Raw genomic sequence first — 26,018 nt, forward strand, 5'->3', positions numbered from 1 at the left:
TAGTCACCACTAGCTGGCCTCCGCCCAGTACCCTGACCTGAACTTTAGTCGATGTTACTATCCGGCTACCACCTGATACTCTACCATGCACCCTAGAGACTGCTGCCCTATGTACAGTGCATCCGGAAAGTATTCAGACCCCTTGACTTTTCTACATTTTGTTACTTTATATCCTTATTCTAAAAATGATTAAATTAATTGTTTTCCTCATCAATGTACACACAATACCCCATCATGACAAAGTGAAAACAGAAATACCTTTTTACATAAGTATTCAGACCCTTTGCTATGAGACTTGAAATTGAGCTCAGGTGCATCCTCTTTCCATTGATCATCATTCAGATGTTTCTACAACTTGATTGGATTCCACCTGTGGTAAATTCAATTGATTGGACAGCATTTGGAAAGGCCCACACCTGTCTATATAATGTCCCACAGTTGACAGAGCATGTCAGATCAAAAACCAATCCATGAGATCGAAGAAATTGCCCGTAGAGCTCCGAGACAGGATTGGATCAAGGCAAAGATCTGGGTAAGGGTACCAAAAAAAATCTGCAACATTTAAGGCTCCAAGAAACACAATTGCCTCCATCAAAGAAGAAGAAGTTTGGAACCACCAAGACTCTTTCTAGAGCTGGCTGCCTGGCCAAACTGAGCAATCAGGGGAGAAGGGCCTTGGTCGGGGAGGTGACCAAGAACCCGATGGTCACTCTGACAGAGCTCTAGAAGTCCTCTGTGGAGATGGGAGAACCTTCCAGAAGGACAACCATCCCTGCAGCACTCCACCAATCAGGCCCTTATGGTAGAGTGGCCAGGCGGAAGCCACCCCTCAGTAAAAGGCACATGGCAGCCCAATTGGAACTTTCCAAAAGGCACCTAAAGACTCTCAGACCATGAGAAACAAGATTCTTTGGTATGATGAAATCAAGATTGAACTCTTTGGCCTGAATGTCAAGCGTCACATCTGGAGGAAACCAGACACTATCCCTATGGTGAAGCATTGTGGTGGCAGCATCATGCTGTTAGTGTTAGCCTAGCCTAGCACAGAGATGAGAAGCATTTTGTTGCTGCTTTTTATTGAAACCCAAAGGAGTCATACCTAACCGCCCCAGTGGCTTTCCATAGCCCCCCTACACACACCGCTGCACGCTTTTGTCCATCGTGCTGACACAGCACAGCGGAGACACATATTTTTTGGGAGGCATCAACCTGCCACTCAATCATTTAATTTTTTTATATAGGGACATAAAACTAAATTTGACAGGGCACAAGTTTCAACTGAGGGGCTAAGCCTCCTTTAGCCCCCTTGTGGAGCAGGGTACCACACACACACACACACACAAAACGCTGTTGTTCTACTGTATACTATGTATTCCACTGCGTGACCAAGTCACTACTCACTTTATACTTGTAAATCCAGTGTAATACAGACCGCTGTTCCGCGGGCACCGAAGACAAGGATGTAGATTAAGGCAGCCCCCCCACAGCTCTCTGATTCAGAGGGGTAGGGTTAAATGCAGAAGACACATTTAAAAAATATTTTTGATTTATTTACCCTTTATTTAACCAGTTAAGAACAGTGGGTTAACTGCCTTGTTCAGGGGCAGAACCACAGTTGAATACATTCAGTTGGACAACTGACTAGGTATCACCCTTTCCCTTTCCATTATTACTTCCTCTTTCATTACTTCTACCACTTGTTATTTTTGACTTGACTCTTTTTATTGTTATTATTGTTATCGACTGATGTAATGCATTGTTGAGGGAGCTAGCACATAAGCACTTCACTGCACTTTTTATACCTGCTGGAAACGGTGTACGACGAATACATATTGGTTTGAGAAAGAGAGGAAGATATTTGTATCTGTCTACTAGGCAGGGATGCCAATCCTGGCATAGCGTAAAGTATGTGCTTATTCCCAAATTAGCAACATAGAATGGGAGGGAGTTCATGCCAACTATGACAAATAAGTAAAATGTCACACAAAGTGCAGAACTTGGAGTTAAGCCACTATTACTACGTTCTGAGTGCGGCCTGTGTGACAAGCCCTTGTTGTTCGTAGCAACTCATATGAGATCTACATCCAGTATCTCATATCATTGGTTAATGCCAGTGTTTTTTCTGAATCAAGATGGGGTTTAAGTGGTGAGCGTGGCGGGGGCGTAACCATGGACATTTTTAGAGGCCCTCTTGTTGGCCGTAGTCTTTTTGTTTAGCTGTTTTCTGGTATTCTACACAATTTACCATGGTTTATGCTATCTCAGTGACTCAAACATTATAACAAAATCAGTGTGAGCCCCATGCCATGACAGAAATTCTCCTGAATGCATCATTTTGGGAATTTTAGATTATCCCTGACTGTCTAGCTTTTATATTGGTGTGTCATATCCTGACCATAGAGGGTCCTTATTTTCTAAGGTGGAGTAGGTCAGTGTGTGACTGGGGGGTTACTCTAGTTTATTTTTTCTATGTGGGTGTTCTAGTTTTCCTGTTTCTATGATGGTGATTTGTATGATTCCCAATTAGAGGCAGCTGGTAATCGTTGTCTCTAATTGGGGATCATATTTTAAGTAGTGTTTGTTCCCACCTGTGTTTGTGGGATATTGTATTTTGAGTAGGTGTATGTAGCACCTCTGTAGTCACGGTTCGTTGTTAGTTTATTGTTTTTGCTAAGTTTCACTATAAATAAATATTATGTGGAGCTCAACATTCGCTGCACCTTGGTCCGTTTCTACAAACGATCGTGACATGGTGAATGTTAGTTCTCAAAGATTTATAAGTCCATTATCATTTCTACATACTTTATATCTGGTTTAGTCATTTGAGAAAACACTGAAAGGTTTTTCCCATCTCAAAAAATATTATTATTACTGCTTAGACATAGGCGGGCCGAAAAAAACACTTTTTTCCTGCAAAATCAAACTCGAATGCAAACAACAATTATTATCTATTCATCTACCTCAGTCCTGTCATCCTCTGCCTCTCCATTGCATCTCACACTTACTCCCGTCTTTTATGCCTATCAGTGTCAGTTTCCCAGCTATTCCATCTAGCAGCCACCCAAAGAGACCCAACAAGGAGAATGAACCCATCCACCAACCACTGCCTGCTATTCTAGGCCTACCCTTAATTAACCATCTAGCTTAATTAGACAATTTACTGTGTAATTAGTAGGCAATTAGCTGACATCTCTCTGATCTTTGCAGTACTGACTGCTTTGACAGCTCAGGCTCTGTGATATATACTCTGGGTCCTTGCCAGCCTATGGCCATTTTCACTTATAGCTCAGTGTGGCAGAAATGGCACCTTGTTGATTTGCCTGATTAAATATAATGTAACTGTAGGGGATACACATCTGTTTCATGGCCTGGAACATCCTTCCCATCCCATTTCACCGGTTTTGACCACTGTTGACAGTCTGACGGCACCAATATGAAATGCCAATGATCGTCTAGCGTAATTGCGCTGTAATGACAGCCCATAGGCATGGAGGGGAGAATGGTGGACGAGGCAATGTAGCACAAAGCACTAGGATTTACAAAATGGCCTTTTAGGAATGTTAATGTTTGGAGTAAACGTCTTAATCCTTACTTGTGATCATTTAGGTTGATTCTTTATGTGTGTGAGTGTGCATTATCCTGTTGCATTATCCTGTTGCACGTGTGTGAGGGAGTATTTAGTTACTGAATGTCTTCAGTAAGCCCATGTTCTAAACAAACACTTCTGACTTTACTGCTGCAGTCCTTTATTTCAGGGGAGAGTTGTGTAGTGCACAGAGTGAGTGTGTGTGTGTTTTTGTGTGTGATTTGCTTGGTGAGAAGGATGTTGCATGTACTCCAGTCACCCGCACATGAAACAAAAGAAAATATGATTCATTATCTGTCTTGTTTATGCTGTTGATGAAAGCCACACATGACTCCAGTTCAGTTTGATTAGTGAGACCTTCTGGATGAAAGCCAAGGCACCCCTCCTTGGGTGGCGTGATGGTCCAGTAAACAGTAAGTATCACACACACACACACACACACACACACACACACACACACACACACACACACACACACACACACACACACACACACACACACACACACACACACACACACACACACACACACACACACACACACACACACACACACACACACACACACACACACACACACAGGCTAATTGGGCCCTGAGGGTCCGATCCATCATGGATCTCCTCTGCAGATCTCAGTGTGTTTTAGCAGCTCCACCAGCCATGCATATACAGATCTATACAGACCCAGCTAATCTACTTGGGACCGTCTCATCACATCTTATCACATTAATCACCAGATGGAACTAATCTACCTGGGACCGTCTTATCACATCTCATCACATTAATCACCAGCTGGAACTAATCTACCTGGGACAGTCTCATCAGATCTCATCATATTAATCACCAGATGGAACTAATCTACCTGGGACCGTCTCATCCCAACTCATCACATGAATCACCAGCTGTAACTAATCTACCTGGGACCGTCTCATCAGATCTCATCACATTAATCACCGGCTGGAACTAATCTACCTGGGACCGTCATGTCACTGCTGACTGTCATGTCAGTCGCTGAAGGAGACGAGGTTGAGACACAGGGTTTACCAACAGGTTTACCAGGGGCTCTGATCTCATCCCAATGTCCTTCATTAACATCCCCTGGTAGAAGCAACCCTCATCAGAGGGAAAAAAGCATTTACATATGCAATGTAGTTCATTAATTATAATTAATGGAAGTGCCGCCTGCAAGTTTAAGCGTAAAGGCCTCCACTGTATAGTGCCTTACGGCAATTAGCTATTCCGGGCACGCTCTGCATTGGGATATTTCCATATCCACTGTGACAATCGCACTGTGTGCCCTGAATGCTATCGACGAGAAGCGGCTGGGGCGTTGTGATCGGGGTAGAGCTTGGCGGCGAGGGGAGAACAGGATATTAAAAAGTCCCTCATGTTCAGGGTATAATGACGGCAGAGAGGAGCGCTGTTGACACTGAGGTTCTTCTTTATCCTTCTTGGGGAGAGAGACAGGAGAGGCTCAGTGCAATAATTTGACACACAAAGCACACAATAGAGAGCAATATGACTTCTGTTTACTGCGATATGAGCTGGGAATGAGCTGCTGCACTGCTGGTAAGCAGGAGATACTGGGGAATAGCAAGGCATGTTGCTGGTAAGCAGGAGATACTGGGGAATAACAAGGCATGTTGCTGGTAAACAGGAGATACTGGGGAACAGCAAGGCATGTTGCTGGTAAGCAGGAGATACTGGGGAATAACAAGGCATGTTGCTGGTAAGCAGGAGATACTGGGGAATAGCAAGGCATGTTGCTGGTAAGCAGGAGATACTGGGGAATAACAAGGCATGTTGCTGGTAAGCAGGAGATACTGGGGAATAGCAAGGCATGTTGCTGGTAAGCAGGAGATACTGGGGAATAACAAGGCACGTTGCTGGCAAGCAGGAGATACTGGGGAATAACAAGGCAAGTTGCTGGTAAGCAGGAGATACTGGGGAATAGCAAGGCATGTTGCTGGTAAGCAGGAGATACTGGGGAATAGCAAGGCATGTTGCTGGTAAGCAAGAGATACTGGGGAATAACAAGGCACGTTGCTGGTAAGCAGGAGATACTGGGGAATAGCAAGGCATGTTGCTGGTAAGCAGGAGATACTGGGGAATAGCAAGGCATGTTGCTGGTAAGCAGGAGATACTGGGGAATAACAAGGCATGTTGCTGGTAAGCAGGAGATACTGGGGAATAACAAGGCATGTTGCTGGTAAGCAGGAGATACTGGGGAATAGCAAGGCATGTTGCTGGTAAGCAGGAGATACTGGGGAATAACAAGGCATGTTGCTGGTAAACAGGAGATACTGGGGAATAGCAAGGCATGTTGCTGGTAAGCAGGAGATACTGGGGAATAACAAGGCATGTTGCTGGTAAGCAGGAGATACTGGGGAATAGCAAGGCATGTTGCTGGTAAGCAGGAGATACTGGGGAATAACAAGGCACGTTGCTGGTAAGCAGGAGATACTGGGGAATAACAAGGCACATTGCTGGCAAGCAGGAGATACTGGGGAATAACAAGGCAAGTTGCTGGTAAGCAGGAGATACTGGGGAATAGCAAGGCATGTTGCTGGTAAGCAGGAGATACTGGGGAATAGCAAGGCATGTTGCTGGTAAGCAAGAGATACTGGGGAATAGCAAGGCATGTTGCTGGTAAGCAGGAGATACTGGGGAATAACAAGGCACGTTGTTGGTAAGCAAGAGATACTGGGGAATAACAAGGCACGTTGCTGGTAAGCAGGAGATACTGGGGAATAACAAGGCACGCTGCTGGTAAGCAGGAGACCAGTTGCAAGAGTGGTAGGGAGTGAGAATAACTGACACAATGCTACTGTATATGTGGCAAGAGTCACTGAGTGGTTGACTCTTGCCAAAACAACATAAAGAGACTTGAAAACCAAGTCCAACGTGTTTTAATGTATTTGTATATGTTGACAATACATCTGTAAGTTTAATGTGATTAGGGTGTTTCCAATGCTAAAGGACATTTACAGGTTAGTTAGGTACTAAGGCACAGCAGGATCTACACAGCAAATGCCTTGGAATGTCGACTCATCTTGACTTTTAAGACCACATTTGTGATAAAAAACTGCCCGAAAAACATTGATTTGATTTGAGGGTGAACTATCCCCAGACTGGAGTTTTAAAAAGTGTTTAAAGGGATGGAGGCAGGCTAGTTGTAACTGTAATAAGCACTCTGGATATCAAATATATGTATTAAATATACAGTACCAGTCAAAGGTTTGGACACACCTACTCATTCAAGGGTTTTCTTTATTTTTACTATTTTCTACATTGTAGAATAATAGTGAAGACATCAAAACTATGAAATAACACATACGAAATCATGTATTAACCAAAAAAGTGTTAAACAAATCAAGATATATTTTATATTTTATACTCTTCAAAGTAGCCACCCTTTGCCTTGATGACAGCTTTGCACACTCTTGGCATTCTCTCAACCAGCTTCACATGGAATGCTTTTCCAATAGCCTTGAAGGAGTTTCCACATATGCTGAGCACTTGTTTGCTGATTTTTTTGTTTTGTTTTAATAATATTTTTTTCTTCGCTCTGCCGTCCATCTCATCCCAAACCATCTCAATTGGTCTTATTGCTGCAGAATGCTGTGGTAGACATGTTGGTTAAGTGTGCCTTGAATTCAAAATAAATTACTGACAGTGTCACCAGCAAAGGACCCCCACAACATCACACCTCCTCCTCCATGCTTCACGTGAGAATCACACATGTGGAGATAATCCGTTCACCTACTCTGTGTCTCACAAAGACACGGCAGTTGAAACAAAAATCTCAAATTTGGACTCATCAGACCAAAGGACAGATTTCCACTGGTTTAATGTCCACTGCTTGTGTGTCTTGGCCCAAGCAAGTCTCTTCTTCTTATTGGTGTCCTTTAGTAGTGGTTTCTTTGCACCAATTCAAACATGAAGGCCTGATTCACGCAGTCTCCTCTGAATAGTTGATTTTGAGATGTGTCTGTTACTTCAATTCTGTGATGCATTTATTTGGGCTACAATTTCTGAGGCTGGTAACTCTAATGAACTTATGCTATGCAGCAGAAGTAACTCTGGGTCTTCCTTTCCTTTGGGGGTCCTCATGAGAGCCAGTTTCATCATAGCGCTTGATGGTTTTTGCAACTGCACCTGAAGAAACTTTCAAAGTTCTTGAAATGTTCCATATTGACTGACCTTCATGTCTTAAAGTAATGATGGACTGTCATTTCTCTTTACTTTAACTGAGCTGTTTTTCCATAATATGGACTTGGTCTTTTACCAAAAAGGGCTATCTTCTGTACACCACCCTTGTCAAACACAACTGATTGGCTCAAACACATTAAAAAGGAAAGAAATTCCACTAATTAACTTGTAACAAGGCACACCTGTTAATTGAAATGCATTCCAGGTGACTACCTCATGAAGTTGTTGAGAGAATGCCGAGAGTGTGCAAAGCTGTCATCAAGGCAAAGGGTGGCTACTTTGAAGAATCTGAAATCTAGAATATATCTATATTTTATTAACATGTTTTTTGTTTACTTCATGATTACATATGTGTTATTTCATAGTTTTGATGTCTTCATTATTATTCTGCAATGTAAAACATATTAAAAATTAAGAAAAACCCTTGAATGAGTAGGTGTGTCCAAACTTTTGACTGGTACTGTATATACTGTATATTAAACACTTATAAATCCAAAGTCCTAATGAATTCCTCTTAGTTGTTGGACCATCTTCCTGGAGTGGGTTTCTCGAAAAACTGTCACTCAGATTAATAGATTAATGTGCTTATTTATTACTTTTCAGGCAGAAACCAATTTCTTAATTTCATTTGAAAGCTTGGCGCGACTTCCACCAATTAGACATAATTGATTTTTTAAAACCGGTCTGTTCAGAAAATGGGAAAGAAAGAGGGGCACATTTTGGCCTTGCCAAATACTCTAACAAATTCTCAACCGTCTAGTTACATATTTCCATCCAATTTTATACGGGAGAATAATTTCTACACCGCAGTTGAACAAAGAAAACTTTAACTTGATGTTGGCTAAACTTCATCACGTCAAACCGGATGCACTACCCTACTTGTTCTTATAGCGATGCCTTACACAGCTTCTTCCTGTTATCCTCTAAACCGGATGCACTACCCTACTTGTTCTTATAGCGATGCCTTACACAGCTCCTTCCTGTTATCCTCTAATCAAGGACTGCCAGTGAGAATGAACAGAGCAAACAGATGTTTCTGATTCATTTCCCCATCACCAGAATTAGAAAGTAAATTAAAACAAAGATTTTCTGTTGAAGCTCAATAAACAACTCATGGCTTTCGCTCTCTCTCTTCTCTCTCTCCTTTTCCCATCCTCCTGTCAAGAGCAAATGTTACATTGCTAACAAGGCATATGCATCTTGTTCTAGTGGGAGTGTGTTGGTTTAGCTGGAGTCTCTGCCACCTGAATGAAGCTAATTACCGGGGAGTGTATGTGCATGTGGGGAGTGCTTTATTGCTTTCCTTTATGAGTTATCAGGGCTTTATTAATGCCAGTTGTCTGTGGATGGGGGCTGCTTTAATGTCCCGCGTTATGACTTATCAAAGACTTGGCCAAGGTTAGAGAGGCTCAAAGACAGGACACAGAGACACGGAACAGTCTGTTCAGAAGGGAGATACTCAACGTTGCTGTAACACCCTAAACCATTTACACACATGCTCGCACGCACCGCTGTATGCATGCACACACACACACACACACACACACACACACACACACACACACACACACACACACACACACACACACACACACACACACACACACACACACACACACACACACACACACACACACACACACACACACACACACACACACACACACACACACACACAAGCACATTACTGTATCTAAGCTTAACAGCAATATCAAAGGCGTCGGTGTGTGCGTATGTGCGCGTGTGCAGGCATTTGTGTGTCTCTCTCCGTTTGTCCCATCCCTGATAGCAAGCGCTGTGGATCATGGCCGTGCTAGTGGTGGGGGAGTGCTGGCCAGGCTGAAGTGGTTTGTGAATGTGATGCCACACATCTTCACACTGATGTCCACTGTGTCAATGGTACAGATGAACAGAGGCGGTGCAGTTGTACTTTCCACTGTCTGGCTATGGAGTGATATGTAGTTACAATGTGCTTTATGAATGCATTATCATCATCATCAACATCAACATCATCAGCAGCTTAGCACTTACTTGCTCAATTCAACCAATTATATTCAAAATTGAAAGACCATGAATTGTCGATTGTTTGAGCCATGCTGGGACAACTTTTGGGGCGGCAGGTAGCCTGAAAGGTTGCTGGATCAAATCCTCGAGCTGATAAGGTAAAAATCTGTCATTCTGCCCCTGAGCATGGCAGTCGCTGATGACATGGATGTCTGATTCAGAGGTTACATGGAGGTACTGGTGGATGTGCCAGGAGGCCTGCTTGCCAAGTCTGCAATGTCTTCGCCGGCGAAAACCCAGGGCTCACTGATCTGCATGGTCTCAGGGTGCCCCAGTGGTTCAGCTTGATGGGAACCATGGCCTTCTGGATTGTTCACAACAAGACATAATAAACATGGTTAATATGACATTTTATTTTACTAGGCAAGTCAGTTAAGAACAAATTCTTATTTTCAATGACGGCCTAGGAACAGTGGGTTAACTTTTCAGGGGCAGAACAACAGATTTGTACCTTGTCAGCTCGGGGATTTGAACTTGCAACATTCCGGTTACTAGTCCAACACTCAAACCACTAGGCTACCCTGCCGCACATTATTACAATAGACAGAGAGGTCAGCAGACTGAGGTTGTGTTATTGTAATACAGGAGCAGAACAATGCATTGTTGTACCGTATAAGACATTACATAGGGGTATACTAGATATACTTGTTACTGCGGTCTCTGCCATATCCTCTCAAAGAACCCCAGACCTTAGTGATACCACTGAGCCCTGCTGCGTTTGTCTTTTCTCTCAGAATTGTCCTCCTATAACCGCAGGAGCACACAGCTTCTCTCACTGCCTGACACACACACACACACACACACACACACACACACACACACACACACACACACACACACACACACACACACACACACACACACACACACACACACACACACACACACACACACACACACACACACACACACACACACACACACACACACACACACACTTACTGTGGGGAAGACTGTGAAGTGTGACATGTCTTAGAGATTCCTGAGATCTCCTTAAATAACATCACTTCTTCCACAGACCCCCACTCTATCTCTATCTCTCTGGAGAAAACTCCACTGGCAGATGCTGATTGCTGAGCTCCATTAGTGAGAGGAATCCATGCTGTCATATGGGCCTCAGTCACGCATGCACGTAGACATACAGACATGGATGGAGGCATGCACACTCACACACAAACACAAACACAATAGTTGACCAGTCTATTTAAGATGAATCTACTCTTATGAAACACACACTTTCCTGGAATGTCCATTTATCTTTATGAGCGACAGCGAACACAGAGAGAAAATGCTTCATTGTCACGATGATGGCCGCCTCAGCAGTAAAAAGGACCGGTCGTCTGCCTGTTGCATCATCATCTAATAATGTTCTTGAAACACAGTGCCACACCCCCTGCAGACTGCAGGGCCTATTTTCTGGCGATCTCAGCCTTTTTCTACCCAACTACTGTCCCTGGCTGTCTCCTCTGTAAGCTGCTGAAGTCAATGGGTGATTCATGCTGTACAGCTACTAGCTACAGTTGAAGTCAGAAGTTTACATACACCTTAACCAAATACATTTAAACTCAGGTTTTCCACAATTCCTGACATTTAATCGTAGTAAGAATTCCCTGTCTTAGGTCAGTTAGGATCACCACTTTATTTTAAGAATGTGAAATGTCGGAATAATAGTAGAGAGAACAATTTCATTCAGCTTTTCTTTCTTTCTTCACATTCCCAGTGGGTCAGAAATGTACATACACTCAATTAGTATTTGGTAGCATTGCCTTTAAATTGTTTAACTTGGGTAAAACGTTTTGGGTAGCCTTCCACAAGCTTCCCACAATATATTGAGTGAATTTTGTCCCATTCTTCTTGACAGAGCTGGTGTAACTGAGTCATGTTTGTAGGCCTCCTTGATCCCACATGCTTTTTCAGTGCTGCCCACACATTTTCTATGGGATTGAGGTCAGGGTTTGTGATGGCCACTCCAATACCTTGACTTTGTTGTCCTTTAGGCATTTTGCCACAACTTTGGAAGAATGCTTGGGGTCATTGTCCATTTGGAAGACCCATTTGCGACCAAGCTTTAACTTCCTGACTGATGTCTTGAGATGTTGCAGTGCACCAGTCCCTCCTGCAGCAAAGCACCCCCACAACATGATGCTGCCACCCCTGTGCATCACGGTTGGGATGGTGTTCTCGGCTTGCAAGCCTCCCCATTTTTCCTCCAAACATAACGATGGTCATTATGGCCAAACAGTTCTATTTTTGTTTCATCAGACCAGAGGACATTTCTAAGGAAAGTATAATCTTGTCCCCATTATGCAGTTGCAAATTGTAGTCTGGCTTTTTTACGGCGGTTTTGGAGCACTGGCTTCTTCCTTGCTGAACAGCCTTTCGGGTTATGTCGATATAGGACTCATTTTACTGTGGATATAGATACTTTTGTACCTGTTTCCTCCAGCATCTTCACAAGGTCCTTTGCTGTTGTTCTGGGATTGATTTGCACTTTTCGCACCAAAGTACGTTCATCTCTAGGAGACAGAACGTGTCTCCTTCCTGAGCGGTATGACGGCTGCATGGTCCCATGGTGTTTATACTTGCGTACTATTGTTTGTACAGATGAACGTGAACCTTCAGGCGTTTGGTAATTTCTCCCAAGGATGAACCAGACTTGTGAAGGTATACCATTTTTTTTTCTGAGGTCTTGGCTGATTTCTTTTAATTTTCCCATGATGTCAAGCAAAAAGGCACTGAGTTTGAAGGTTGGCCTTGAAATACATCCACAGGTACACCTCCAATTGACTAAAATAATGTCAATTGATCTATCAGATGCTTCCAAAGCCATGATAGCATTTTCTGGAATTTTCCAGGCTGTTTAAAGGCACAGTCATCTTAGTGTAGGTAAACTTCTGACCCACTGGAATTGTGATACAGTGATAAGGGAAATAATCTGTAAACAATTGTTGGAAAAATGACTTGTGTCATGCACAAAGTAGATGTCCTAACCGACTTGCCAAAACTATCATTTGTTAATTAACAAGACATTTGTGGAGTGGTTGAAAAACTAGTTTTAATGACTCCAACCTAAGCGACTTCAACTGTAGGTAAGAATAGAGGGGTATTTATCTACTATCTGCCACTATCTATCCTTTCTCTTTCATTTATCACTCCAGTGTTAATCTGCAAAATTGTAATTATTCGCCTACCTCATGCCTTTTGCACACATTGTATATAGACTCCCCCTTTTTTTTCTACTGTGTTATTGACTTGTTAATTGTTTACTCCATGTGTAACTAACTCTGTGTTGTCTGTTCACACTGCTATGCTTTATCTTGGCCAGGTCGCAGTTGCAAATGAGAACTTGTTCTCAACTAGCCTACCTGGTTAAATAAAGGTGAAATAAAAATAAATAAATAAATTATTCCTCTTATTTGACCCTGATCCTGTGTTGAAACTCACAGAAGTGGAGAGTGGAGACAGTTATTAAATATTAAAGCATTAGACCTCTCACTAAAGGCTTCCGTCACACAAAAACTATACTTAAATGCGAACTGGTTCTCTAGTAGATTAGTAAGAACGACTCACCCCATGTTCAAGAATGGCTTCTTTCCCTTTATTCAGATTACATTATCCAAATATCACTATTTTTAAAACAAACCTTAGAAGGTTGGTTGCTATCCAGTTTAATCCACCAGAAAAGACACAACAAATATTACAACAAATATTATGGTTAAACTCAAATATACGAATTCATTTTAAAAAACGTTTTAAAAACGGTAAAATCTTTGTAAATGATATCATACATAGGACTGGTGGAGTTATGTCACACATGCAGCTGACAGAAATATATGGACATGTCTGCTCTATTCAATATTATAACCAACTAATTGCAGCATTACCGCAACAATGGAAGAGGCAAGTGGAGGTGGGAGAAGGTAATGAACTTGCCTGTCGGCCCTGCATTAAAGACCAAAAGTGGTGAAAGAAAATTGTGCTAAATTTAAAAGTATACCAGTTTCATTTAAGAACAAAAGAATTACAGCCTTACAGGTTGCAAAATAGTTGGGAAGAGATTTTTGACATACCGATTACACTGCACATGGTTTAGAAACTGATACACAAAACCACGCCGGATTCAAAACGTTGAGTTTTTCAATTTAAATTATTATATAATATTCTTGCAAACCAATAGAGTGTTATATATATGGGGGATACAACCATCCCAGCTCTACAGATTTTGATGTGAAGAGACAGGATCGTTATATCACTTGTTTTGGTACTTCTATATGTATCTTGGTTTTAGTCGCAGGTTCAGGAATAGCTAAAGAATTCCAACATTTATCTGGAGCTAACACTGCAAATAGCACTGCTGGTGAATTGCAAAACATTTTATTGTTAATTTACAATCTATAGAAACTATGAGAACAGAAAGATTCAGGACTTTTGTGAAACATCAAAGCATAGTTGGAAAATATATGGCTAATAGAAATCCAAACTTGATGGTGTTCAGAGATGGGAAGTGTTGAGAGGAGCTCAAGGGTGGGACAAAGAAAATATTAATAAACTAATTAAAAATATATTGTGTCCGTAAAATGTATATATAGAAAAATATAAATGCAACATGCAACAATTTCAATGATTTTACTGAGTTACAGTTCAAACAAAAGAAATCAGGCAAGTTAAATAAATTCTCTAGGCCCTAATCTATGGATTTCACATAACTGCGCAGGGGCGCATCCATGGGCGGGCCTGGGAGGGCATAGGCCCAACCACTTGGGAGCCAGGCCCAGCCAAAAGGGCTTTATTACAGGCAGAAATACTCCTCAGTTTCATCAGCTGTCTGGGTTGCTAGTCTCAGATGAACCCGATGTGGAGGTCCTGGACTGGCGCTTTTACACCTGGTCTGCGGTTGTCAGGCCTGTTGGACGTACTGCCAAATTCTCTGATGTTGGAGGCGGCTTATTGTAGAGAAATTAACATTACATTCTCTGGCAACAACACTTGTGGACTTTCCTGCAGTCAGCATGCCAATTGCACAATTGTCTGTGGCATTTTAGAGTGGCCTTTTATTGTCCCCAGAACAAGGTGCACCTGTGTAAATATTATGCGGTTTAATCAGCTTCTTTATATGCCTCACCTGTCAGGTAGATGGATTTCTTAGCAAAGGAGAAATGCTCAACAACAGGAATGTAAACACATTTGTGCTAAAAATGTGAGATAAATAAGCTTTTTGTGCGCATGGAAAATTTCAGGGAACTTTTATTTCAACTCATAAAACATGGGACCAACACTTGTTCAGTATAGTATGTATAAGCCTAAGTATTGTTGTCCATTATGGGAGGGATGATAGCGTTAGGAGAAAATAATATAGAAGGAAAATGTATTAAACATATTTACCCAAACATATATGGGGGATTGGAAATAATGCAGACAATTACATTGATAGAAGCCACAAGCTGTCTGCAATAGCAAGGCATGTACATTCACTGACCCTCCAAAAATTGAGAAATTGCTGCCTCTGAATGCTCTATTTCTCTATGGATTCTTGTGAAGGAAATCTCATACAGTGTTTCCAGGTATGTGCCAGGCAGGGAAAGGAAAGTGAATGGATTGTAGGGAGATCAATACGTTCCCTGTCCTGGCAGGCTCTTTACTGGGGCATTAACACTGTAGCTAACAATTACAAGACCATGGCTGCTTCAGGGGACAGATATCAGCCGAATGAAGGGTCTCATTGTGGATTTGAATAAAATGCCTGTCATGTTACTGTATGATCCGTTAAGTGCAGGGGTGTCCGGAACATGACTGAAAAATCTTGATTAGACCACACATAAGGTGGAGCTGTATTGTAACGTAACTTAACATAATGTAGAATCTGATAATCAACATTCTGCCAATTCTCTGCCATTTACGTAGTTATTGTCACGTTCTGAACTTTATTTCCTTTGTTTTGTCTTTATTTAGTATGGTCAGGGCGTGAGTTGTGGTGGGCAGTCAATGTTTGTGTTTCTATGTTTTTTCTATTTCTGTGTTTGGCCTGATATGGTTCTCAATCAGAGGCAGCTGTTTATTGTTGTCCCTGATTGAGAACCATATTTAGGTAGCCTGGGTTTCAATGTTGGTTTGTGGGTGTTTGTTTCCGTGTGAGTGTTTGTCGCCATACGGTACTGTTTCGGTTTGGTTTATTTCACATTATTGTTTTGTATTTCATAGTGTTCAGTGCTTTTCTTATTAAAATCGTCATGAACACTTACCACGCCGCATCTTGGTCCGATCCTTACTCCTCTTCAGACAAAGAGGAGGAAATCTGCCGTTACAGTTATTCTATGTTTTAACAGGTCAATCCTGATACAGTAAGATCATGATAAGTTTGGATAACAAGTGCACTTCAACAGTCACTTCTAAGGGCATTACAATGAAGGGGACATCTTTGATCAGTCTCCTTCTATCAGACCTGATTTCTCCTTCTATCAGACCTTACTTTGAGGGTCGGTCAGCGTGGAGCCGATGGTGCTGATGATATAATCGACTTTGAGCAGGACGATCTAGTCCTTGTCCTCCAGCCAATCCGCACTCCTTCTACTCGGTGCGGCAAAACCACAGGCCGGCCACGCAGCCATTCATCATGATGACCTCACGAGGGCACAGGAACTCACACTTCTCCTCTTTGACCAGCTCTATCTGAGGAAAAGGATAGCATATGTTGTTTTTATGTTGTCTTTTTATATTGCACTCAGCTCCCCTTCCCCCTATTCTATTGCACACAAACTTGGGGGGAACAGAGGGTTAAATACACAAGTTATGAGGGAATGTTTCTTTCAAGAATTAAACATAATTGTTTGAAACGTGAAAACATTTCTATACAAAAGATATGTTTCGACGTCAATTTATCTCAGGACTAATCCCAGCAAACCGGTAAGATTCACATTAAATTCTAGTCAGGGTTCTCTCTCACATTAGGACAATAATCCCCCCCAAAATAAAAACACAATATGTTTGATAAAAAAAAAAAATGTAAATTTTTTTTCCAGTTGAAATATCCTTGGAATGTTCTCCCAACATTCATTAAAATGTTGTGCACAACATCTGTAACAACTCCCACAGATCAGTTTCCAGGTAATGTAATAACACAATGTACCAGTAATATTTCCTAGCAAACTAAAATGGATTCTGTGAAAGTTCCCAGAACATTCGTTAGGTTGCGGCAAATGTTCTCATCACACAATAACTGTCCAGTCATGCTGATGGTTAAACAATGTTTGCATAAAACATTTGCCTGATGTTTCAAGAGCGTACCCAGAACTAATTTTGTCTGTTTTTTAAAAGTTACCAGAATGTTTCATTAGGTTGTGGGAACAGTCTGGTGGGAACATTGTGGGGACATCAGAAAATATATTTTAGTGTGTTTCCAGAACACACTAAAACTTTCCAGTTGTGCAGATGTTTATACAATGTTTCTTTTAGTTAGGTTGCGAGCCAATGCTAACTAGCGTTAGCTCAATGACTGGAAGTCTATGGATGTTCACTGGCATGCTAGTAGATAGAGATAGACTTCCAGTCATTGCGCTAATGCTAGTTAGCATTGGCTCCCAAAACTCTCTCTAACTTCCTCCATACTAGACACAGAGACATATAAATGGTATCCACGAGTTCATTTGACTGGAGAAGTAGTATCATTGGGCTATTTACAGGGCCTTCAGAAAGTATTCACATCCCTTGACTTTTCCCCCAAAATGTTGCATTACAGCCTGAATTTAAAATGTATTAAATTGTGATTGTGTGTCACTGGCCTACACACAATACCCCATAATATCAAAGTGAAATTATGTTTTTAGACATTTTTGAAAAGTTGAAATGTCTTGATAAGTTTAAGTATTCAACCCCTTTGTTACGGCAAGTCTAAATAAGTTCAGGAGTCGCATGCTAAGTTGCATTGACTCAGTCTGTGGGCCATAATAGTGTTTAACGTGAATTCTGAATGACTACCTCATCTCTGTACCCCACACATAGAATTATCTGTAAGGTCCCTCAGTCGAGCAGTGATAGTGATTTCTCCTGTGATAGGAGGAAACTGAGGATAGATCAACAACATTGTAGTTACTCCACAATAATAATCAAAATTACAGAGTGAAAGGAAGAAAGCTTGTACAGAATAAAAATATTCCAAAACATGCATCCACTAAAGTAAAACTGCAAATAATGTGGCAAAGATATGAACTTTATGTCCTGAATACAAAGCATTATGTTTGGGGCAAATCCAACACAAAACATATTTTCAAGCATGGTGGTAGCTGCATCATGTTATGGGTATGCTTGTCGTCGCCAAGGTCTTAGGAGTTGTTTAGGCAAAATCCTAGAAGAAAACCTGGTTCAGTTTGCATTCCAACAGACCCTGCGAGACAAATTCACCTTTCAGCAGGACAATAACCTGAACAGTCCAAATATACTCTGGAGTTGCTTACCAAGATGACAGTGAATGTTTCTGACTGGCCGAGAGACAGTTTTGACTTTAACTGGCATGAACATCAATGGAAAGACTTGAAAATGACTGCCTAGCAATGATCAACAACAGAGCTTGAAAAAGAATAATGTGCAAATATTGTACAATCCAGGTGTACAAAGCTCTTAGAGACTTACCAAGAAAGACGCACAGCTGTAATTGCTGCCAAAGGGGATTCTAACATGCATTTGTCATGTTTTGTCTTATATCATCTTGTCATTTTGCTTTTCCTTCTGTTCGTTTTCCCCCCTGCTGGTCTTTTTAGGTTCGTTCCCATTTTTCTCTCTCCCCTTCCTCTCTCTCTTCTCTCTATCGTTCCGTTCCTGCTCCCAGCTGTTCCTATTCCCCTAATCAATCATTTAGTCTTCCCACACCTGTTCCCGATCCTTTTCCCTGATTAGAGTCCCTATTTCTCTCCTTGTTTTCCGTTCCTGCCCTGTCGGATCCTTGTCTATATTCACCGTGCTGTGTCTATGTATTGCCCTGTCGTGTCGTGTTTCCCTCAGATGCTGCGTGGTGAGCAGGTGTCTGAGTCTGCTAGGTTCAAGTGCCTTCCCGAGGCAACCTGCAGTTCTTGATCAAGTCTCCAGTCTGTTCTCGTCTTTACGAGTAGTATTATGCCTTTTGTTTTGTAAAGTATCTTTACTGGATTAAAAACTCTGTTTTCGCCAAGTCGCTTTTGGGTCCTCATTCACCTGCATAACAGAAGGATCCGACCTAGAATGGACCCAGCGACTATGGATTCTCTCTACTCTACTCTCGAGTTCCAGGGAGAGCGATGCTCGGCAGACACGAGCAGGAATTGTCTGCTGCTCGGCATGCCGTTGAAACCCTGGCCGCTCAGGTCTCCCACCTCTCAGGACAGTATCAGAGTCTTCGTCTCGTGTCACCAGCTACTTCCGGTTCTTCCGAGCCTCCGGAACCTAGGGTTAATAACCCACCATGTTATTCTGGGCAGCCCACTGAGTGCCGCTCCTTTCTCACCCAGTGTGATATCGTGTTCTCTCTCCAACCCAACACATACTCAAGAGAGAGAGCTCGGATTGCCTACGCCATATCACTCCTTACTGGTCGGGCTCGGCAGTGGGGCACAGCTATCTGGGAGGCAAGCGCTGAGTGTACTAACAATTATCTGAACTTTAAAGAGGAGATGATAAGGGTTTTTGATCGCTCAGTTTTTGGGAAAGAAGCTTCCTGGTCCCTGTCTTCCCTATGTCAAGGTAATCGATCCATAACGGATTACTCTATAGAGTTTCGCACTCTTGCTGCCTCCAGTAACTGGAACGAGCAGGCGTTGCTCGCTCGTTTTCTGGAGGGACTCCACGCTAAGGTTAAGGATGAGATTCTCTCTCGGGAGGTTCCATCCAGCGTGGATTCTTTGATTGAACTCGCTATTCGCATTGAACGACGGGTAGATCTTCGTCACCGAGCTCATAGAAGAGAGCTCGCGTTTACTGTGTCTCCCTCTCTCCGACACTACCATCTTTCCCCACTGACTCAGGTGTTGAGCCCATGCAGCTGGGGGTATTCGCATCTCGACTAAGGAGAGGGAACGGAGAATCACCAACCGCCTCTGTCTCTATTGCGGTTCCGCTGGTCATTTTGTCATTTCATGTCCAGTTAAAGGCCAGAGCTCATCAGTAAGCGGAGGGCGACTGATAAGCGCTACTAGACGGTCCTCTCCGTCAAGTACATGTACTACTTTACCGGTCCATCTACGCTGGACCGGATCGGCAGCTTCCTGCAGTGCATTAATAGACTCTGGGGCAGAGGGCTGTTTTATGGACGAAGCCTGGGCGCGGGAACATGACATTCCTCTCAGACAGTTAGGGGAGCCCACGGTCATGTTTGCCTTGGATGGTAGTCCTCTCCCCAGTATATTATGTGAAACACTACCTTTAACCCCCACTGTATCTGGTAACCATAGTGAGACTATTTCTTTTTTGATTTTTTGTTCACCTTTTACACCTGTTGTTTTGGGTCATCCCTGGCTAGTGTGTCATAATCCTTCTTTTGATTGGTCTAGTAATTCTATCCTTTCCTGGAACGTTTCTTGTCATGTGAAGTGTTTAATGTCTGCTATTTCTCCTGTTTGTTCTGTCCCCTCTTCTCAGGAGGAACCTGGTGATTTGACAGGAGTGCCGGAGGAATATCATGGTCTGCGCACGGTCTTCAGTCGGTCCAGAACCAACTCCCTTCCTCCTCACCGGTCGTATGATTGTTGTTCTGATCTCTTTAAGAAGCGTTTTGCATCCGCTCCTATCCTTGTTGCACCTGACGTCACTAAACAGTTTATTGTTGAGGTTGACGCGTCAGGGGTGGGCGTGGGAGCCATTCTGTCCCAGCGCTCCGATACTGACGATGGGGTCCACCCTTGTGCGTATTTTTCTCATCGCCTGTCACCGTCGGAACGTAACTATGATGTGGCTAACCGCGAACTGCTCGCCATCCGTTTAGCCCTAGGCAGATGGCGACAGTGGTTGGAGGGGCGACCGTTCCTTTTGTCGTTTGGACTGACCAAAGGAACCTTGAGTACATCCGTTATGCCAAACGACTGAATGCGCGTCATGCTCGTTGGGCGTTGTTTTTCGCTCGTTTCGAGTTCGTTATTTCTTATTGCCCGGGTACTAAGAACACCAAGCCTCATGCTTTATCCCGTCTCTTTAGTTCTTCTGTGGCTTCTACCGATCCCGAGGGATCCTTCCTGTTGGGCGTGTTGTCGGGTTGACTGTCTGGGGAATTGAGAGACAGGTTAAGCAAGCACTCACGCACACTGCGTCGCCGCGCGCTTGTCCTAGTAACCTTCTTTTCGTTCCTGTTTCTACTCGTCTGGCTGTTCTTCAGTGGGCTCACTCTGCCAAGTTAGCTGGCCATCCCGGCGTTCGGGGTACGCTTGCTTCTATTCGCCAGCGGTTTTGGTGGCCTACTCAGGAGCGTGACACGCGCAGTTTCGTGGCTGCGTGTTCAGACTGCGCGCAGAAGTCTGGTAATTTTTTTTCTGCTTCTGCTCCTGGTCTTGCTGGGTCTCAGTCTGTTCCCTGCCATCGCATCTCTCCTGTTCTTGTTCCTGCCCTTGCTGTGTCTCAGTCGGTCCCTAGTTCTCATTTTTTTTTTAGAGTAGTACCCTAGTTTCCCTTTTTATCGTTTTTCGTTACGGTCCTGAGGAGAGGAGTTGGGTTCTTTCTCGGGACGTGCTGGACCGTTTGATCTATGATTTCCTCCGTTGCCGCCAGTGTTCCTCCTCGAGAGCGCCAGGAGGCGCTCGGTGAGTGGGGGGGGGTACTGTCATGTTTTGTCTTATATCATCTTGTCATTTTGCTTTTCCTTCTGTTCGTTTTCCCCCTGCTGGTCTTTTTAGGTTCGTTCCCATTTTTCTCTCTCCCTTCCTCTCTCTCTTCTCTCTATCGTTCCGTTCCTGCTCCCAGCTGTTCCTATTCCCCTAATCAATCATTTAGTCTTCCCACACCTGTTCCCGATCCTTTTCCCTGATTAGAGTCCCTATTTCTCTCCTTGTTTTCCGATCCTGCCCTGTCGGATCCTTGTCTATATTCACCGTGCTGTGTCTATGTATTGCCCTGTCGTGTCGTGTTTCCCTCAGATGCTGCGTGGTGAGCAGGTGTCTGAGTCTGCTAGGTTCAAGTGCCTTCCCGAGGCAACCTGCAGTTCTTGATCAAGTCTCCAGTCTGTTCTCGTCTTTACGAGTAGTATTATGCCTTTTGTTTTGTAAAGTATCTTTACTGGATTAAAAACTCTGTTTTCGCCAAGTCGCTTTTGGGTCCTCATTCACCTGCATAACAGCATTGACTCAGGGGTGTGAATACTTGTGTAAATGAGATATTTCTGTATTTCATTTTTATTAAATTAGCAAATATTTCACTTTGTGGTTTTGGGGTATTGTGTGTGAATGTGTGAGAAAAAAATATTGTAATCCATTTTGAATGCAGGCTGTAACACAACAAAAGAAGGAATACGTCTAGGGTGTGAATACTTTCTGAAGGCTCTGTACTACTATGATATGGAGCCCATTTTCACATCTTTTCCCATTTCCCCTGCTATGGATTTCTTTGAATTGATGATCAAACTTTATGATTTCCAGAAGCCTAAAACCATTCAACGACAGAGGACTAATTACCGTGGCTGTCCACGGCAGTGCTCAGTAGGGGGACATACAGGCTGTTATAATGGCCGTGGTCCCCCTGCCTCTGTTAAGCATATTGTCTGAATTCACATTAGTGCAAAGCCCTGGTCTTATGCAGTATATTCACCTTACTGACATGCATGATTTAAAAACCTTGACCAATAAAAAATGACATAAAAACCTACAGAAAAGAGGCAATGTGTGTTTATTTTATTTCTGTAATGTGTGTTTGAGGCCTGTATAGATATGTTTTTGAAACTCAAAGGTTAAAGTATCTCACTTTCTTTTTTTAAACCCTTGTATTGTCGTAAGGGTCAGGTTACACACCACAAAAACCACACACACACACACACACACACACACACACACACACACACACACACACACACACACACACACACACACACACACACACACACACACACACACACACACACACACACACACACACACACACACACACACACACACACACACACACACACACACACACAATGAGAAATTGAGATTGTGTGCTACTGATTGAATTCAGACAAAACTACAACTTTATTTTGCATGTGCAGCATCTCCCCTCCATACCCCAATTCTGACAAAATTTCAGACAAAATAAACATTTCTTGAAAGCATTGTTACCTAATGGGGAATGCAGTAAGAGGCTATAAAGGTGCTGCAGATGACAGTCCCCCCAGTTCTCTCTTTTCTGAAGCCATGAGTGCACATTTCAGTGCCCAACAGGTCGTATAACAGATTTTTTCAGATGTCCAGGAGGAACAAGAGAACAATGATTTAGAAGAGCAGGAGGTATCTGAAGAAGAAGATGGGGAATAAATCCCCCAAGCTGAAAGAGAGACATTTTTGGCAAAGAACAGCAAAATAACATGGTTGGTTTCCACAGATTAAATGCAGTCTTTCTGCATTGTGAAGAGGGAAAACCCAGATATTCACAAAGGTTGTGATGAATGACAGGTTGTTTCTCATGCAAAATATATTTGGGGTTTAAAATTCAATTAAGCTGCTTTATTTTATGGGTTTAGTGAAGGCGGGTCATTTTTTACCCTTAGGACAAGGGGAGTATACAGAATGTTAAACAAGGGTTAAATAATATTATTTCTGTTTCCATGCCACCAATTGTTTTCTTTGATTGTTTCGTGGAGAAAAAAAATATTCAGAGAATATACCTGGTTTCATAATCCCGTCAAGAGTTTTTTCCTTAAAAAAAAAAAAAAAATGGAGACATTTTTACAGTGCAATAACTTCTTTCTTACTATTTCACAGAAAAGACAAAAGGACAATGTGAATATACATGTATTGACACTTTGCTTGTTTGTTGGTTCGTCTGATTTCTTATAAGCGTCCAAATTAGTCTCCCTCTCCTTGAAAGCGGCAGCTCTAGCCTTTAGCTTGATGCGGATGTTGCCTGTAATCCATGGCTTCTGGTTGGGATATGTACGTACAGTCACTGTGGGGATGACAGCATCGATGCACTTATCGATGTAGCCGATACCTGAGGTGGTGTATTCCTCAATGTTATTGGATGAATCCCGGAACATATTGTCACGCCCTGACCTTAGAGATCCTTATTATTCTCTATGTTTGGTTAGGTCAGGATGTGACTCGGGTGGGAAATTCTATGTTTTCTGTTTCTTTGTTTTCGGCCGAGTGTAGTTCCCAATCAGAGGCAGCTGCCTATCGTTGTCTCTGATTGGGAATCATAATTAGGCAGCCTGTTTTCCACCTGGGATCTTGCTTTCTGTTTAGATACTGTTGCCTGACAGAACTGTGCATTTTTGTTTTCGATTTTGTTATTTTGTTTCCGTGTTTTTTAAATTAAAATCATTAACACTTTCATGCTGCGCCTTGGTCTACTTTTTCTACCACCAACGAGATCCGTTACACATATTCTAGTCTGTGCTAGCAAAACAGTCCTGTAGTGTATCATCCACGTCATCTGACCACTTCTGTATTGAGCGAGTCACTGGTACTTTCTGCTTTAGTTTTTTTCTTGTAAGCAGGAATCAAGAGGATGTAATTGTAGTTAGATTTGACAAATGGAGGGACAAACAGGATCTTGGTCACCTCCCTGACCAAGGCCCTTCTCCCCTTTGATTGCTCAGTTTGGCCAGGCGGCCAGCTCTAGGAAGAGTCTTGGTGGTTCCAAACTTCTTCCATTTTTAAGATTCCACTGTGTTCTTGGGAACCTTCAATGCTGCAGACATTTTATGTGACCCTTCCTTGACACAATCCTGTCTCGGAGCTCTATGGACAATCATTGCTTGGTTTTTGCTCTGACATGAACTGACAACTTTGGGACCTTAAGTAGACTTTCCAAATCATGTCCAATCAATTTAATACAGGTGTACTCCAATCAAGTGGTAGAAACATCTCAAATATGATCAATGGAAACAGAATGCACCTGAGCTCAATTTTGAGTCTCATAGCAAAGGGTCTGAATATTTATGTAAATAAATCGTGCGCGATGAGACAAGGATATCCCTACCGGCCAAACACTCCCTAACTCGGCTGACGCTAGGCCATTTGTGCATCACCCCACGGACACGGCCAGCTGCTACAGAGACGGGGCGCAAACCCACAGTCTCTGGTGGCACAGCTAGCACTGCGATGCTGTGCCCTAGACCACTGCGGCACCCGGGAGGCCGTAAATAAGGTATTTCTGTTTTTATTTTTAATAAATGTGCAAGCATTTATAAAAACCTGTTTTCACTTTGTTATTATGCATTTTAGAATAAGGCTGTCAAAAATATATATTATAATCAGCAATACTGTACTTCAGGGTGGTGCTTGAGTTTGCTGTCTGAAGATGTATTATTCCTCAATGACTGACATTTTCGAAGTGAGAGATTTTGCCTCTTTGCAGTCGATACCACTATGACATTGTCAGTCAAGCCTTTTATTTTATTTATTTTATACAACCCTATGGTATGAAGGACAAGTGTATTTCATTCTGATATAATAAATATAATTTCCTTTAGAACGTACTGGCTTTACTCGCCTTGGCCACAAGTGGCAAGAAGTCCTTGGATGTGTATAATCCCTGGTCCACAGTCAGCCCCTGGAAGATCTCAGCCTTGTTAGCCTAAATGAGACCTGTTCCAAACAGAAACCATCGTCAAGAATTAGCCAGTAGGACTAGGCCCCTTTTTTCTCAATTTATGCCTCAATGACATGCCCAAAGTAAACTGCCTGTTGCTCAGGCCCTGAAGCCAGGATATGCATATAATTGGTACAATTGGAAAGAAAACACTTCAAAGTTTGAAGAAATGTTAAAATAATGTAGGAGAATATAACACAATAGATATGGTAGGAGAAATCCAAAGAAAAACTAATCAGATTTTCGTTTGGAGAGACCATCCTCTTAGAATGGCAAGTATAAGGTCATCTTGAAAATTAGCTCCCTGTATGCAATTCCTATGGCTTCCACCGGGTGTCAGCAGTCTATGTTCAAGATTTCAGGCTTGTAACTTCAAAATTGAATAATAAATATCAGTTTTAGTACGAATTCATTGATTGCGTGC

The 26,018-nt window shown here is 42.5% G+C and overlaps 1 pseudogene; it reads right to left on the reverse strand.

Annotated features, from left to right (window-relative positions):
* Positions 1-26,018, reverse strand: part of LOC124040674 — a 148,447-nt pseudogene that overhangs the window by 63,683 nt on the left and 58,746 nt on the right.

This window comes from Oncorhynchus gorbuscha, linkage group LG08, assembly GCF_021184085.1.
Source record: "Oncorhynchus gorbuscha isolate QuinsamMale2020 ecotype Even-year linkage group LG08, OgorEven_v1.0, whole genome shotgun sequence".
Taxonomy (NCBI): Eukaryota; Metazoa; Chordata; class Actinopteri; order Salmoniformes; family Salmonidae; genus Oncorhynchus; species Oncorhynchus gorbuscha.